Raw genomic sequence first — 15076 nt, forward strand, 5'->3', positions numbered from 1 at the left:
TGAGGAAAAGGACGGAGCCTTCTGGGAAGAGAAAACTGAGACTCCTCTCATGGGATTACTAATGCAAAGGGTGAGAGAGAGGTAGCGATTTCATAAAGCAGTCTTTCTCTGTCGCATTAGCATTGTGAGGGGAAGCTGTATGCCTGATTTAAGTATAACATGAAACAAGCTGCCAGCCGGCTCCCAGAAGAAGACCGACAGAAGGAGATGGGAAAATTGTCAGGATATATTAGACCAAATGTTGTTGCTAGTCCTAGTGGAATTTTTTTCCTTCCTGTTTACAAAGAAGGTCTTTGTATGTCTGCAAATCAGCAAGGTTAAAGCTTGCCAGGGAAAGGGCTTTTCTCTGATATCTTTAAAGTCCCCAGCTCCCAAAACATGTGGTTTCTTTTTCTTTCTCAGCTTTAAAGTAAAGCAGTGCCTGTGCTGCCACTGCACAATCCATGCCCTCTGTTGCTGTGCGCACAGCATCGGCTCATCTATTGCCAGCCTCCGTTACCTGATGCTTCCTCCTTGCCTCCTGTAAATCAGGCTTGTAGCCTTTTCAGTGGAGTATATCTTTAGCAAATGCATTTACCAATACATCTTTATTGCATGCAGTGCGGGCGGAATGTCATTACCAAAGAAGACAGATTGCATTAAACTTAAGCATATTTGCAAGCTGTGGCTCCAACCCGCCTGAGAAAGGGGCTGGGATGCTGCCAGCCCTGAGCCCCAGCCCAGCATTATTAAAGAGTAAATAGGAGGCTAAATGACTGGTAACAGCAGAGGGCAGTGAAAGTTCCTGTTAACTTGGATCTTTTTTGGATTTGTGTGGTGGTGGGGTTTTCTGGTAGGTTTTCTTTATAAACAAAAAACTGGGGATCGTCTTGGTTTCCAGAGTGTTCAGTGAACTTCAGAAATTTTTTCCCCACTGTTATAGAAACTTCCTGGAAGGAGCAGTGTATAGGACATTAATTTGCTGTAGATGATGACAATGTGGCAGAAAATCTCCTTGCTATGTTTTAGGAAGAGGCGAGAGAGACTAAGGAATAGGTAACTAAACCTTGCAGCTAGATATACACGCTAGAGGGTTCTGCAAGTACAAATTCAAATAAAACTTGTGTAAGGCAGTACATCTGTAGTTTCCTTTGTCCCAGGACAGCTCAAGCCCTGACAATTTGCCTCACTGCTCTTACTGAGTCCTCTGACTCCTGAGATATATGTAGCGATCACAAGCTGTCATGTTTTTTCATGAAGCATTAAAACTCCCTCCTCCCTTCCCCTTTTAAGCTGTTATTTTTCTTTAGGTTTAAATTAGCATCTCCTACCAAATGGCTTTGTCTCACGCATTCCTCATTCAGGAAATTCAGGTTGGAGGAATGTGGGAAAGAGAGGCCAGAATCTCTTGATTTCTTGGGGTTTTTTTCCTTTGTTTTTAAAACACAATTTGTTTTCCAGTACAGGAGGTTGTAATCAAAGCTGGATGTGTGATTTCAGCTCACTTGCATGCTGGTGATTTCTTCCTCTGCTTTTTACTAAAGATTTTATAAGGCTTGGTGAATATTCTTTAATGAAGCATCTGGTTCTCTGCAAGTTCCTTTTGATGGCTGGTAAAAATGTCTCCAGGGCATGGTATACATTAGACTCAGAGAAAGCAAGCTCTAGATTTCTAGACTGAAAATTAAAGCTTACAGTGGATGAGAATAATTCTTCGCATCTTCCCCCTTACTGTGTTGGTTTGAGACTGTTCCTTTGGGTACCCATTTCCCTTTGCCTATTGCTGTGCACATCTCTGAGCCAGGAACTGAGATGCACCCTCAGTTACTTCTGCCCCACGGACAAATATATCAGGTAATCATTTAACGAGTTTTGAAATTTATTTTCTACTCCTTTCCTGTACAGTCCTTCTTACTGGAACAGGTTACTTTATTGCAGTGCATGGTAGGGATATAACTGACATTACCTGTTTTGTATGTTTTCTGGCCATTAGGGCTTCTTTTGTAGTCAAGGGAGAGAAATAGGCACTGCTAGAGCATGGCGCATCTGATCCTAAGTCGTCTGAAACAGGTCAGCTGGATTGCCATCCACAAGTGAGTATTTCTCTCTACTGCTTGTGAGGCATATCCCGACCATGAACTCCAATGTTAATGCCTGTAGTGGGATGTTCATAGAGTTATGGGAGCAGGATCCTGCTCTGATTGTCCACCTTTGTAGCTGGTATGCTTTCAACTTGCCCTGCCTAACCTGCTCACTAACTTTGCCATTTATACCATCCTGAATGTTAAGTTTTGGTTGTGTCGCCATTGACTTGCTGCAGTGGCGTCAGCGCACTTAGGCTCTGGGTTGCTTGCTGTGTCCTGTGCTTTGCTTATGTGGAAGCTCTCCGATTTTAGAGTATGTTACTGTAATGTCTCCTGTTTAATTTAGGAGTGTTTTATCTTTTCTGGTGGTCTGTTTTCATGGCTCTGCAGAACTTCAGCTACAGTGTAAAAATCACTGGCTTTAAATCTAATAAAAGCTGGGATAATGGGACAGCTGTGGGAGGGGCAGTTCCCATTGTGTCTTTTAAAATTGCCTGTAGTTTATTGACCGCAAGTTTCACCAAGAGCTACTGCTGCCGTTAGATAATGAGAATTGAAAATTGCTGCTGCTGTTTCCCCTAGGTTTTATCTCGTGCCAATGAGAAGAGAGTATGGAAGGAAAAGGAGAGTGGGCAGTGGAAATCTGTGTAATTTCTTACTTTGAGTCCAGATGGAAGGGAAAAACAAATGATTTTTTTTTTTAAGTCTGAGTCCTATTACTGAATTACTTCCCTCCCCCTGCAAATATGCACTCACATGCAAACTTTTCAGAATATTTTGTGAACCATTCTGCTTCCCTTGCATCCTGTTCATACCAGTAGGCAAATCTGAATTTCCATCGAATTTTAGTTGGTTAATTTGTTACATAATTGGTGGTTATACTGAGGAATCTCTAACCAGCTCTGCTTGAAAAGTACGGCCTCTGGTGACCATATATTAATGTGATTTGAGATTTCAAACAGAACCTGCTTCTTGCGACTGTGTGCAGAAAAATGTCTCTTAGTGAAGAGCATGTATCCCTTTCTTTCCAAGTGTTTTTTCTTACTGTCTCTAGGTGCCTGTCTCTCACAGAAGGACCAAGGTGAAATTTTTGTGCTCTAGCTCCTGGCCAAACCAAGGTATAAAGAGCTGCATACTCAGACACATGTATTCCCTTGTCAATAGGAGCTGTATACATTGAGCTAGGAGCCATTCATAATTCTGCGCTCTTTCTCCCTATTCTTTTCTCCCTATTCTGCATCCAGCTTCTCATGAGTCTGCTAGTCATAACGGACAAAGGTAAACCTACTTCTATGAAGGCTTTAGGGCTTGTCTACGTAAGGAAATTATAATGCAATAAACTGGTGAGTGAGTTTATGGTACAGCAACTTCTCTGTATATGAACATTCTGGGTTTGTAATGGAAGTACAGGGAAAATTCACACTTTTTTACTGTGAGTCACTCTGCTATGCAAACAAGCCCTTGCAAAACACTGATTATCTGGATTCCAGCGGAGGTAGACTTTTAACATAACCTTGAGTTGACTGCATTCTCCTTTGCTGTTGACTGTAATAGAAAGGAATGTGGTCAATTTACTGCTCATACTTTTCCAAGAGATCCCTGTGAAAGCCCGGTTCCTATGTGGCACACATGGCAAAGCATTGCAACTTTGCTGGAAGTTTATTTCTAATCTGTGGGCAGTGACCTAGATTGCTGAGAAGATGCCACAGGTAATCAATCATGCAGTGTCCCATCCTGATGGAGCAGTTTTGCTCAAGCATTTTGGATCCTGCTGAAGTTTGGCCTGCTGGGAGCTGTCATTTCCGCAACCTGAATCTCTCTCTGCTTAAGAGAAACATCTTTGGGATGCATTGGATGCCATGGGCTGCACTGCAGGTGTCTCTGATCATTCTGGATCATTAGGCTCTTGTTAAGGAGTTATTTCCATTCTGATGGATTGCAAAATGCTTTGTAGATTGTTTATGTACTTACTGGGATAGAGAGTAGCAGTCAGCGTGTGTGGCTGAGGGAAGAAAATTTTGGCCAGGTACAGTGAGGTCCGTATCTGTACTTGAGAAATGCCAGGATCTCTCCTCCCCCAGGATTCTGCAGAGGTAGATCTTAGCTGTTGAAGTCTCATCGAGGAGATACATCACACGGTATGCTACTTGAAATGTAATGTATCTAACTTGGAAGGCTTTAGCGTAGTCTGAGCTTTCTGAAATTCAGCTTTGTAGTTTTAGATAAATCTGTGTTTCATATCTGGAGGATGATATGCCCAGCCATCCTCAGCCAGGTGTATGCCTGCCCTGCTTTTTGTTGGTCGGTCCTTGCTCAAAGCAAACATATCTGCAAAGCGTTTGTCTTACCTTCTCTGTAAAGTCAATTCTCTTTTTTTAATCTTTCTCTCTTCCAACCTTTATTTTTGCAAATGCTGTGGTGATAACACTATCGGAGGAGTTTATGACTCAATAAATGGCCCCCACAAGGGAGTCGGTGGAGAGGCCGCAAGCTGCAGGCAGCTGCTGTTTGTTTAGTCGTAAACACAGAGGAGAGCAGCAGTGGATTAACTGTACCCAAGCATACCCTGACCTGTTATTTGAAAAGGTGAAAAGGATCCATATTTTGCTTCTCATTATAAAGGATGGAAACAGTTATCATTTGATTTTTAAGGCAGCAGTTCTTGGTTCTGGTGAGTCTTGGGTCCATACACAACACTTCATATCCTCAAGAGTTCATCAGTGGATAAACTAAAAATATAGAACTGCCTGAAAGGACATAAACCACCATCTTAATATATGAGGCATGTCCCAGAGTAAAATGCTGGCCTACTTAAAATGGAAATGGCTGCTGCCTATACCTGCTATTTACAAAACTGGAGGCATAAGTTCTTTATTTGCACTTCACGAAGCCCTGATGTTCCCAACAGCCTGGTGTGTCATCAGCACTTACTAACCCACGCGAACAAGTACCTCTCTCTGTCTGCTGTTTGCAGTCCATGTAAAGCCCAAATGTGGCACCTCCTGGAGTCTGTAATTTTTGAAGGAAACAAGAGCATAAATAAGCTTAAAACTTTCCATCTTGTTTAGCTCTGCTTCAAGGCTGCTCTTCCAGAGATACTTAGTCCATACCCTGCATGACCTTTTCCTCTCAAGTTCTTGTATCCGTTGTCTGGTCTGGAAGGAGGACTTCTGACCCCATTTGTCTTCTCAAAAACAATCTATTGTCTAGCAGTCTAATGCATAGTCCGTGGTTTTCTGGTTTTTGTTTGGTTTTTTTTGATGTTGTTACAGTGAGGCAGAATTGCCTTTGGGTCTAATTTCTCGCTTGGTGGTTCTGATTTCAGATACACTTATAGGTAAAGTTAATCTAAATATGCATGTTTGACAGATGGTTTTGAAGGCAACTTTGTTGTAAGGGGGAAAGAAGTCATAATACTGTTAAAATTCCTGAAGTTGAACTATTTGGTATTTTATAACATCTAAAATATGGTCTGTACTACAGCTTTTTTTGTTTTAAAACTTAGTTTGCCTGAACCTGTTTAAAAGCAGTCTAAAAATTTTTCTATAATAAAAATACTGTCACGAACGAGAAGTCATAGCTGACTTGATGCTGTGATGTGGTCTTTGAGTGGGTGAATCTGGAAAGGCTCATTTGAAGTTGGGTATCAAAATTTCAAGCAAAGTAGGGCCAAGCACTATCAGAAATGGAATCTGTTTCTCTGATGTATTGTTCTCTCTCTCTTTTTAAAAATTATTTCTCTTTTGGCTTAAATTAATGGGACCTACATGGATCTACTGTATCTAACAGGTTTTCCTAACTCTGTGCTCTCTGTGTGGTGTGTTAGGCAGCGTTTTCCTGAGAACTGTAGCCTGTATTCAGTCTTATCTAGTATGGGAAATAGTTGCTTGGGGGTGAGAGAGTGTTGTGATACATCATGCTGGTTTTATGCCAGACTTTTTCACAAAAGATTTGTAGCACTGTGTTGGCAAGTTTGAAGTGAAAATTCTTACTCAGATTAATTCTGGGAGACTGATGACCAAGCAGTCTTGGACAGAAAGAAGTTGATTTCCAATTTTTAAACTATGTGTTTTGCTGCAGAAGTTAGATTGAAACAGATCCACAAAAATTGCTATCGATAGCAACTGCTGGTTAGAAGCACAAGGTCAGTGGTCAAATGCCTTCAGACTCCCAAGAAGTTCCAAAATAGCCCTGACTTCCATAACTTCCTTGCTAATGTTAGATCCATTCTCTGACAACTTGACTATAACTTCGGAAATTATATCAGTGATGCCAAAGTCTTCATGACAAACTGGGAAACCAAAGATTTGTTATGTTCCTTGTTGGTCAGAGGGTGCACAGGATGGTTTCCTGCTACATGCGGTTTGCCGTTTCCACACGCTATCCATCAGCTGGTTTTGCTAGCAGGTCTTGGGGCTAATAGGATTTAAAGCCTTCACCAATCAGCTGAACATGTCTGTGTAGATAACATATACAGGGGTTATTCTGGTGGCATTGGTCCCAATCCAGTGGAAGAGTTGCTACCAAGCAAGACTGCTTTAACTAGCCCTTCTTTGCAGTGCTGAAGAGAACTTGGGAAGTTAATGAACGATGGATGAGCCCTCCTATTAGTAGGAAGCCAATCCTTTTCTTGTCAGAGCTATGGCATGTTCAAGGAGAAGGCTTGGGGAAGTTGCCCTGATGCTGCTTGCTCATGTTTGTTCTCTCCACAGAGCCTCTCTGTCCAAGACTGGAGCATTCATCTGTTACAAAATCTGAACTTTGTGGGGAGGTTTCTTTCTGCACCGTGCCTGTAATAATTGTTTGTGGTTTTCATCCCCCTATGATACTGTCTGTCTGGCCAACAGGCCTCCTTGTCTGGAGATACTTCCTAGTATACTTGTGATGCTTCCAAAATGATTTAAAGGTATCAGTGCTAGCTAGACCTTCTCAAGCCAGTTTAACCTTTCTGGACACCAGTGCTTCAAATACAGGAACAAGATACGTTGAAGGCGGCGCGTTGCAGTGATCTGAATATAGTGCTACAGTTAGCTCTGCTACTGATCTTTCACCTGTTGGCAAGAAACTTTCTTTTGGTTATAACACCTTTTTTAGTTAGAGGTCTTTGGGGGCTTTTAGGAGTTGGTGAAAGGCTCTTAAAGACCTCTGCATTCACAGAGGCCGTCCAGAAAGCCAACACTTTTTACAATTAGTTTGTACCTTTGTAATGTGAGGGACACAGATAGTGAAGCCTTGAGTTACGATGGTGCTGCAACATCTTGTGTATCATCTTGTTTCTGAAGTTGGAGAAGCACAGTGCTCTACTGTGTTAAGCCTGAGTGCGCATCCAGAAATGCAGGCAAAATTATTTTGACAATGTGTTCATTCTTTGTCCCTGCTGAATGCCCGTTTGTCCTGTATAAACGGATTTCAGGATCAGCCAACCTCTGGCTCTGAATTAGTCTAATCAGGTATGGTAGGTAGGGTTTAAAGGTCATTTTGCAAGCAGCTGGTTCCCTGCATACATTAAGGGGAATGATTTTTAAAATAATGCTATTGGAAAGCTGTTGATTTAACTTTTCAAATATCTGTACACTGTAAAATCTCATCTCTTCTGCCTCTGCCCGTCAAGCTCTCTGCTTGCCCTCTGCCTGCTTATCTTTCTGTTCTTTCCGATTACCTCTACCCATCTGCCTCTGCATTCTCTCCCACTCAGTGTATCAGTCCATGTTTGCTGGCCACAAGGACTGGGTTTATTTTTCTGAGCAGATCATTTGTTGGGTTATTTCACTGGGCTGTGTAACGGAAAGCTAAGGGTTACTTGGTTTGGTCTATTAGTAAAGCATTATTACGCTGTTCTTTTATTGGGGGCCTGGGAGCTCTGAACAATCACCACTACATCTACAACATTTTTGTGTCTTTACAGGTACCTAGTTCCCCTCTCAAATGAATTTAACATTGGTGAAAGAAGATAATGAGATTTATTTCTTGACTCCTGAACAGGTTGAGGTGCGCACAGTGATCATTCCAGCTTCCTCTCTGTGGAGTGTGTACTTCAATCCTGACCTGATCTAAGTGTTTTATATGGAAATGGAGAATGTTTTTCTTCATTTACTTGTTCCTTGGATTCCTCTTTGAGTTTGCCGGTGAGGGTGATTTCAAGTGTTCTGGTGATTTATATGCTGTGGATGCTGTCTTAAAAACTGAAGGGTCATGCAAGCCTTTGGCAGGTGGCAGTGTCCTTCTGCCAGGTCTGAGATGATACCTTCCCATTACAGTTACTTGCACCTGTACAGACTTCTGGATCTTCAAATCTCCTTTCTGCTTGTTTGAAGTTTCATTCACAATATATATTCTCAGGAAATCAGATAACTGAACAAAAAGCAAGCTTAAAAATTTGTGAGATGATAGCAGCTGCAACATTTTTTCCCCTTTCATTCAGACCAGACTGCTGTAAAACTTTTACATTTGTCTCATTTTCTGAACGATGTTTCTTGCTCATGACTTGCAGTTGTTCAGAGTTTATTCTCTTCTTTAGTACTGTGCGGTGCCCCAGCCCAGCTACTTAAGCAATTGAGTTTCTCTCTAGGCCACACCTTTCTTCTTTAGACATTATATTAACAGCACCTTCTTTCTGTTCTTGAGGTTTTTCTGTGTAGCGATCTCTTGAGTATTGTGGAAATAAGTAAGTGATACGTGACTGAACTGACTTGTGGGTTCTGTATGGCTGCCTGTTAGGGGATCAGACAAGCAGTGCCCAGCTACATGATGGGTCCCTGCACTGCTGCTGTTTAAAAGACACTTGTCTATGAGAGTCTCTTCGCTGATAGGACTGTAAGCCTTTGGATCAAGGGTTGAAACTATAGTTGGCAAAGTGATTACATGCATGCTTCAGGGTCAGAGAGAGGTTCAGAAGAAAACTATAAGTAAACACATCTTTGTGGTATAAACTTCAGGAAGAACTGTGTAATTTAAAGGAATATATTGGCATAAGATTAAAAAAATCGGAAATGAGGTTTTTATCTTCTGGTTGAGGCAGCAGGGCAAGTAATATACTCTGTTTCAATTATGTACTTGATAACTTTATGAAAGAAGTTCTTTGACAGAACACGAGAGTTTCTGGTTATAGATATGCTACAGAGACTTGTTGATTTCCCCAAAGGAATTGGAAAGAAGACTGAATTACTGGGTTTTCTTGTCCTGTCTCAGTGCCATCTTAATTCCATGTTTGAGCACTTCTGCTGGTTGCTTTTCATGGGCAGAAGAAGGGAGAAAATGTACACTTCTTTTGAGGCACTGGCTGCAGCTAAACACAGTATGTCAGTATATGGGTTCTTCTAATGACCCTCCCGGGCTCTCTGACACGACTACTGTGTCTTCTTATGGATTCAGGTATACAGCAATTGCTGAGTTTGAACACAGGAGGTTCCCTCAGGCCTTAGCAGGAACAGTTGAGAGCTCTTGTCTTCAGTAGTGCTGAAGGTGGCCTGCTTAGAATTATCATCATTTAACAAGCTCCATAATATTTCTGGGCCCTAGGATGTTGGCAGTACTGTTTAACTTCTTGTGGCACATCAAAGTTGTATTTCATCTTTTAGTACCAAGCCTAAGTGTGTTCATGAGTATACTGAGGCTCAGGAAATCTTCTCAAGTCTTATAGAAATAGGCAGCAATTGAAAAATCTATTGGACACTGTGATCCAGGTAGGATTCTTCCCTGCTGTGTGTACCTTGAGCTGACATCGTGAGGGCACTGTGATAGGGCTGGAGTGCACTAGAGAAGTTTTTGTGGAGAGCTTGTACTGCACCAGTGACCACCTTATTGTTCTGCAATAGCCAACCTTGAAGCATGTGTATAGACTCCACATTGACATCTCTCGAGCAGAAGCAGGTTCACTGCTGAGGATAGACAGGGTGTAATGTTCTAATGAATTCACCTCTTACCAGCCTTTACCAAATGTCTGAGGCACATGGGGTGCCACTTTGTTCAAGAAGAACAAGCATTTTGGAAGCTATTAAATGTGAAAGTCATACTTTGCTCTAGCTTGTGCTGATGAGAGCGCTATGTGCACATAAAGCTATGGCATGAACTTGAGACAACAGAATGCTTTCAAGTTCCTTGTTTAATGTATGCCAGCTGGGAGATGAGCAAGAGAGATCTCAGGCTGTGTGAGACAGTTCCTAGTACCTTCTTGTTTTGCTGAGCCTTGACATTTGCTGTAATAGAGCCCCATAAAATGCAGGAAAATCTCCCTCCAATCATGTAGGTGTATTAGCAGGTTTCTTGCACTGATGGATTAGAGCCAGGCTGTGTTCAGTAAATGTGAATAAATAATAAAAGGTGAGATTGTGTGCAATGATCCCAGGTCTCCTTTCTCCAGCTGACGCCTCCTGTCTGTTTGCTGGGAACCTTTGCATAGGCAAACAGCTTTGCTTGAGAGAACAGGCTATGCACTATTTTCTGACATAGCCAAAGGTGGCTGACACAAAGCCAAAGGAGAGCTTCTCTCCCAGGGACTGAAATGTCAACAAAGATGTTGTACTGCTTTACAGGACCCTGACTTGCTTTTGTATAAAAATGGAACAGATGTGGCAAGGTCAGGAGCTTTGCCATATACAGAGCAGCCCCTGGGGAGCAGGGCAGAGCCTGCTCAGGTGTCATGGGTAACAGTTCTGGGTTTAATGCGCCAGCACTTCCCCTGAACGTCTGGCTCCCCCCAGCCATGTCTGGAGTTTTACCCTGACTAAGGAAACGGCACTCACGTAACCATGTTGTGTGTCTGTGAGCCTGGTTTCTGTCCCACACTCTGCTTGCTCTGAACCTGCTGGTGAGTTGCGGTGATGTTCCTCAGAAGGCACAAAGGCTCTGAAGTAATAAGTTCCTGTATATCCTGTGAAAGCAGGCAATTAGGTGGAGGGAAGGGACCACAGCGGTGCTTGTGCAGGGGGGAATGGTATCGACTCACCCTTTATTAGACATCAGTTTAGTCACAGAGGAACTTAACTTCGAGACATGAATCTGGAGGAATCCAAGTGACTTCAGTTCTGCTGCTCATGAAACTGCTTATTGCCCCTGGAGAACTCTGACTTGCCTAAATGTTTGAGGGCCTGACTTGCACTTACCACTATAATCAGCTTCGTTGGAGAGACACAAAAAGGGTGACACTGCAGCAACTGAGAAAAGAGAGCAGCCTTGTTTTTAGGGATTGTCCTTTGGAATATGCTTTCTCTATCCAAGTATAGATTTCCTTCTTTGCTTTTGAGAAATGGAAGCAAACACCTTTTTGCAAGAGAGGGCTACGGAAAGGGCCCAGCTTTCAGAAGTTAATAGCCTGATCCTTTAATGCATGTTCTCTTATTTTGGGATGAGACAAAGATACGGTATTAGGTATGAGCAACCTGGAAGAAGAAAAGTGCTCGTGGATTTAAGGTAGCTTGTGGTCTTGCTTCCTGCACCCCTTTTTGTGTTGTTCAGTTAAATGTTTCACGCTTGGGAAATTTAAGCTCTGGGGACCAGAGCAACTGCTGAGCCTTGCTGGCCTGAGCACCTTCTCCTGCTGATCAGCAGGCAGGCAGGTGTCAATTCCTCGGTAGTTTGTTCTTGCTGCTGCTTGTTGAGGCAGGACAGCGGTTGAGATGGGGTAAGAGGAAACTTTGCAGTGTTGTGCTCCTGTGTTCAAGGACTAGTGTGATAGGCAACTGTGTTTGACAGGAATAGCCTAAGATTTGTCAGCTCATGGGTGGGTACTCAGTGCGGTTGTTAGCTGTAATGTGGCTGGCTATTATGGCTAGCAGTCCTTGATCAGAGCTTCGTCAATGACTTCTGACCATCTTTTCCAGTCCCAGCTGGTCATCCTTGTCCATCTATCATTAAGCCCACTTCAGCATGACTCACAGGAGCTTATTCCAAAGCTTAATGGGAGTGGGGTGTAGTAGTTGTGGAGTGTGGCCATTAAGGAATTAGTCGTGTCAGCAGGTCTGCATGTAGGCTTTGGACAGTATAGCAGGGGATCGTATTTGTAATGTTTTCACGGGCCCTGTGAGTACAGTGATAGGCTTTGAAGCGTGGTTTCCTCTGTGTTCTGCTTTCCCACAAAATCTTCAGGCATGATCCATCAAGGAGTGTGAAATATATTCAAAATCTCACTGCTGCCTTTTTCTCACAGTCAGCAGGGTTGTGCTTTCTTCTCCGGTGTGGAGTTGTTTGCTGTTGAGAATAAGCAGTCTCTTTTCTTGTGATTCCTTACCTCTCTTTGGGACATGATGCCATCAAGAAAACCAGCTGTTCCAATCTGAGAGTCTGCCTCTGCCTTCATGCTCTCTTGTCGATTGTGTTGAATCAATGAAGTGTTGCAATACTATAGAGAAAAGGGGGATGTGAAGAAATGAAGAGTGAGATCACACAGCAGGAATATATATGTCACATAGTTCACAGTGGCTGTGTCTGGAACCAGATCTGCTATAATAACAGAAATCCCCTCATGGAAACTTGAATCTCAGATCCAAATCCTTGCTTCACTAAGTTGTGGGATCTGAGAGTTCCCACGTGGAGAAAAGAGAGTTAGCTAATCTGAGCATCTGGAGAGACCTGACAGCAAGTCCTAGCTGCTCCTGCTGGGAAGATGGTGGCTTTGATAGGTGTTATGGAAAACATTATTTAAAGGAGAGATGTATGGAAGATAAACTCTGGATGCCAGCTGTAGCAGGAGGATAAGGTTCAAAATACTCTTCTTGTAAACCCTGCAAATTGCAGTTCTGACTGTCTTAATATCTTGAACCACTGTCTCAACCTTTGTCAATATGGGCTTTTTGCCTGTGACTCTTGGATTCAATGGCATCTCTGTTCAGCCTCAAAAACTGCCAGGTTGTGCTTTGACTTTGGTTCCAGCTGTTCAGTGTAAAAAGCTTTCATTGCTGCTATGAAAAGCTTTTCTTAAAGGACAACTTATAGCAGTAGGAGTGTTGTGGTGCTTGAAGGCTGAAGTAGGCATCTTCCCTTGAGAAGAGTCTTCCAAAGCACAGCAGTCTAGTACACTGCCATGTAGATAAAAGGTTATAAGGATTGTGCATTAATCTGTAGCTGTTTGCCATTAATCTCCCCAGCAGGTTTGGATCTGACTGATGTTTGGACCCACCAGCCAGGTATGTAAGGGAATTTCTTCAGTGGCTCTGAACTGCTCCACAAGCCTCTAGGCTGTAACTGTGCATCTGGGTCCTGCCTGCTCTTCCTTGTAATCCTTGGTTCTTGCTCCATCTTTGTTCTTGCTTTGCTCTCTCTGCTGGTACTTTCCTTGGCTTCATCAGTTTTGATTTGTACTTGACCATGGTACCTGGTCCATCCTGACAGCAGGATGGTAAGTTCAGACCATACTGCGTGTTTCACTGCAGTCAAGCTTGCGTTCTTCCTGATAATTGCCTCAGAATCAAAAGTTGGAAGTGTTTCTTGATCTTGGCACAAATTTCTCAAGTGCTACTGAAGTTTTGACGAGCTTCTGGAATTGCACGTTGTAGAGCCGTAAGAACGTGTCCTCCTGATTTCTGACTTGGCAATTCTTATTTGCAAGCTTACTTCTAGGTATGCACTTGATTATCTCTGTCTCTTTTTTTTTTTCTTCCCTTTTTTTTTCCTTAATAGACCAACAGTGTCTTAAGGTTTTAAAAACTGTTTCCCTGAGGTTAACTACCTGGAATCCTTGTTTTAAGCTTAAAAACACCGTAAATTTGCCAAGCCTATTGCTCAGGATCTAGAAACATGCAGCATTGAGGAATCTCCATTTTGACCCACTGGCACCAGAATCAAGTGCTGTATAGCACTGCTGAATTATTTTCTCTATGGTATTCTTGGTATTGTTTTATTTTGTTTTGTGGTGTGCCAAATTCAAGATCGTTAGGAGTGTCATACTAGCACTGGGGTGGGTCTCCACTAGTTCAGGACAGTGTGTAGCAAATGTTTGAGCTATATGCAAGGGTAAATTGTTCTAGGGCTTTTCTGTGATGTTCCGTGATTGAAACTCAAGCTGTGGGTATTTCACATATATTCTAAACTGTGTGTGGCTTGGTGATACCACTCTTAAGTGTGTGATATTCTCCTCACTACCTGGCATGAGCAGTTCTGGCCACCTATAGGATTTTTCTTGCAGTATGTACAAGCAAGCTAGACATATGCTACTGCCTGGTTTTGCTACCTCCTCCTCCTTCTGTCTCTTTATTTACTCACCTCTTCCTAGAGTCTGGGCTCAGATTTTCTCTTTCCCCTCTCTTCATTTTTTCACCTGCTTCGTTCCAGTGTCTGTGCACCCTCTCCCTCCCTCCACTTCTCTCTTCTGTCCCCTTCGTTTGCATTCCTTTCATTTTAAAATCTGTATTGGAGCTGACACCGGGCTTCCTATTCCCTGCAGCACTGAACTGGCGGTTTGGAAAGAGGAGGCTGCAGTTCCCTCAGGGGGCAAGACAGAGTTCAGTGTCTGTCTTATTTTTAAATATGCATCTGAACATGGCTGATCAGAGGAGCAAAGAAATCTTTGGGCTCTGAGTATTGGAAGCTCATAAGGACATAGCATAATCCTCTGCATCCCCCTGTGCTCCTCACTGAACGTGAAAGCTGCTTGACACAGGGGAGTTTGACTCCAGGAAACATGGGCAAGATTCAGAGACTCCATGGAAGGAGAGTAGAAGGGTGTGGGTGCTTGTGTAAGCCTCACACCTTCTTTTTCTGCTTTAGCTTCTTTCTCATCCTGTCAGATTTATGCACTTTTTCTTTTAACCCTGAAGGATCCCAAAGTACATTACCTAACTATACATCAACCTTGCAGGATGCTGTTTGCCTTGGGCAAGTAAAAGACTGATGACTCATTGTCCTGCTGATATGCTGAGGGGACAAGCTGGGGTATCCCAGTTCCACGTTCTTACCACAATCAGTGTCATGACAAGGTACCAGAGATGGATTTGCAGGTTTCCCGGCATGAGTAGCAGCTCTGCTAAGGCAAGTTATGTACCCAGCTGGTGAATTTCCTAAATGGTTTTGCTGTGCGACTC

The 15076-nt window shown here is 42.9% G+C and overlaps 1 protein-coding gene across 2 annotated transcripts in view; it reads left to right on the top strand.

Moving 5' to 3' along the window:
* CHCHD6 (coiled-coil-helix-coiled-coil-helix domain containing 6) overlaps nt 1-15076 on the top strand; it is a 113072-nt gene that overhangs the window by 76000 nt on the left and 21996 nt on the right. The gene's annotated exons all lie outside the window — the stretch shown is intronic.

This window comes from Gavia stellata, chromosome 12 (genome assembly GCF_030936135.1).
Source record: "Gavia stellata isolate bGavSte3 chromosome 12, bGavSte3.hap2, whole genome shotgun sequence".
NCBI lineage: Eukaryota > Metazoa > Chordata > Aves > Gaviiformes > Gaviidae > Gavia > Gavia stellata.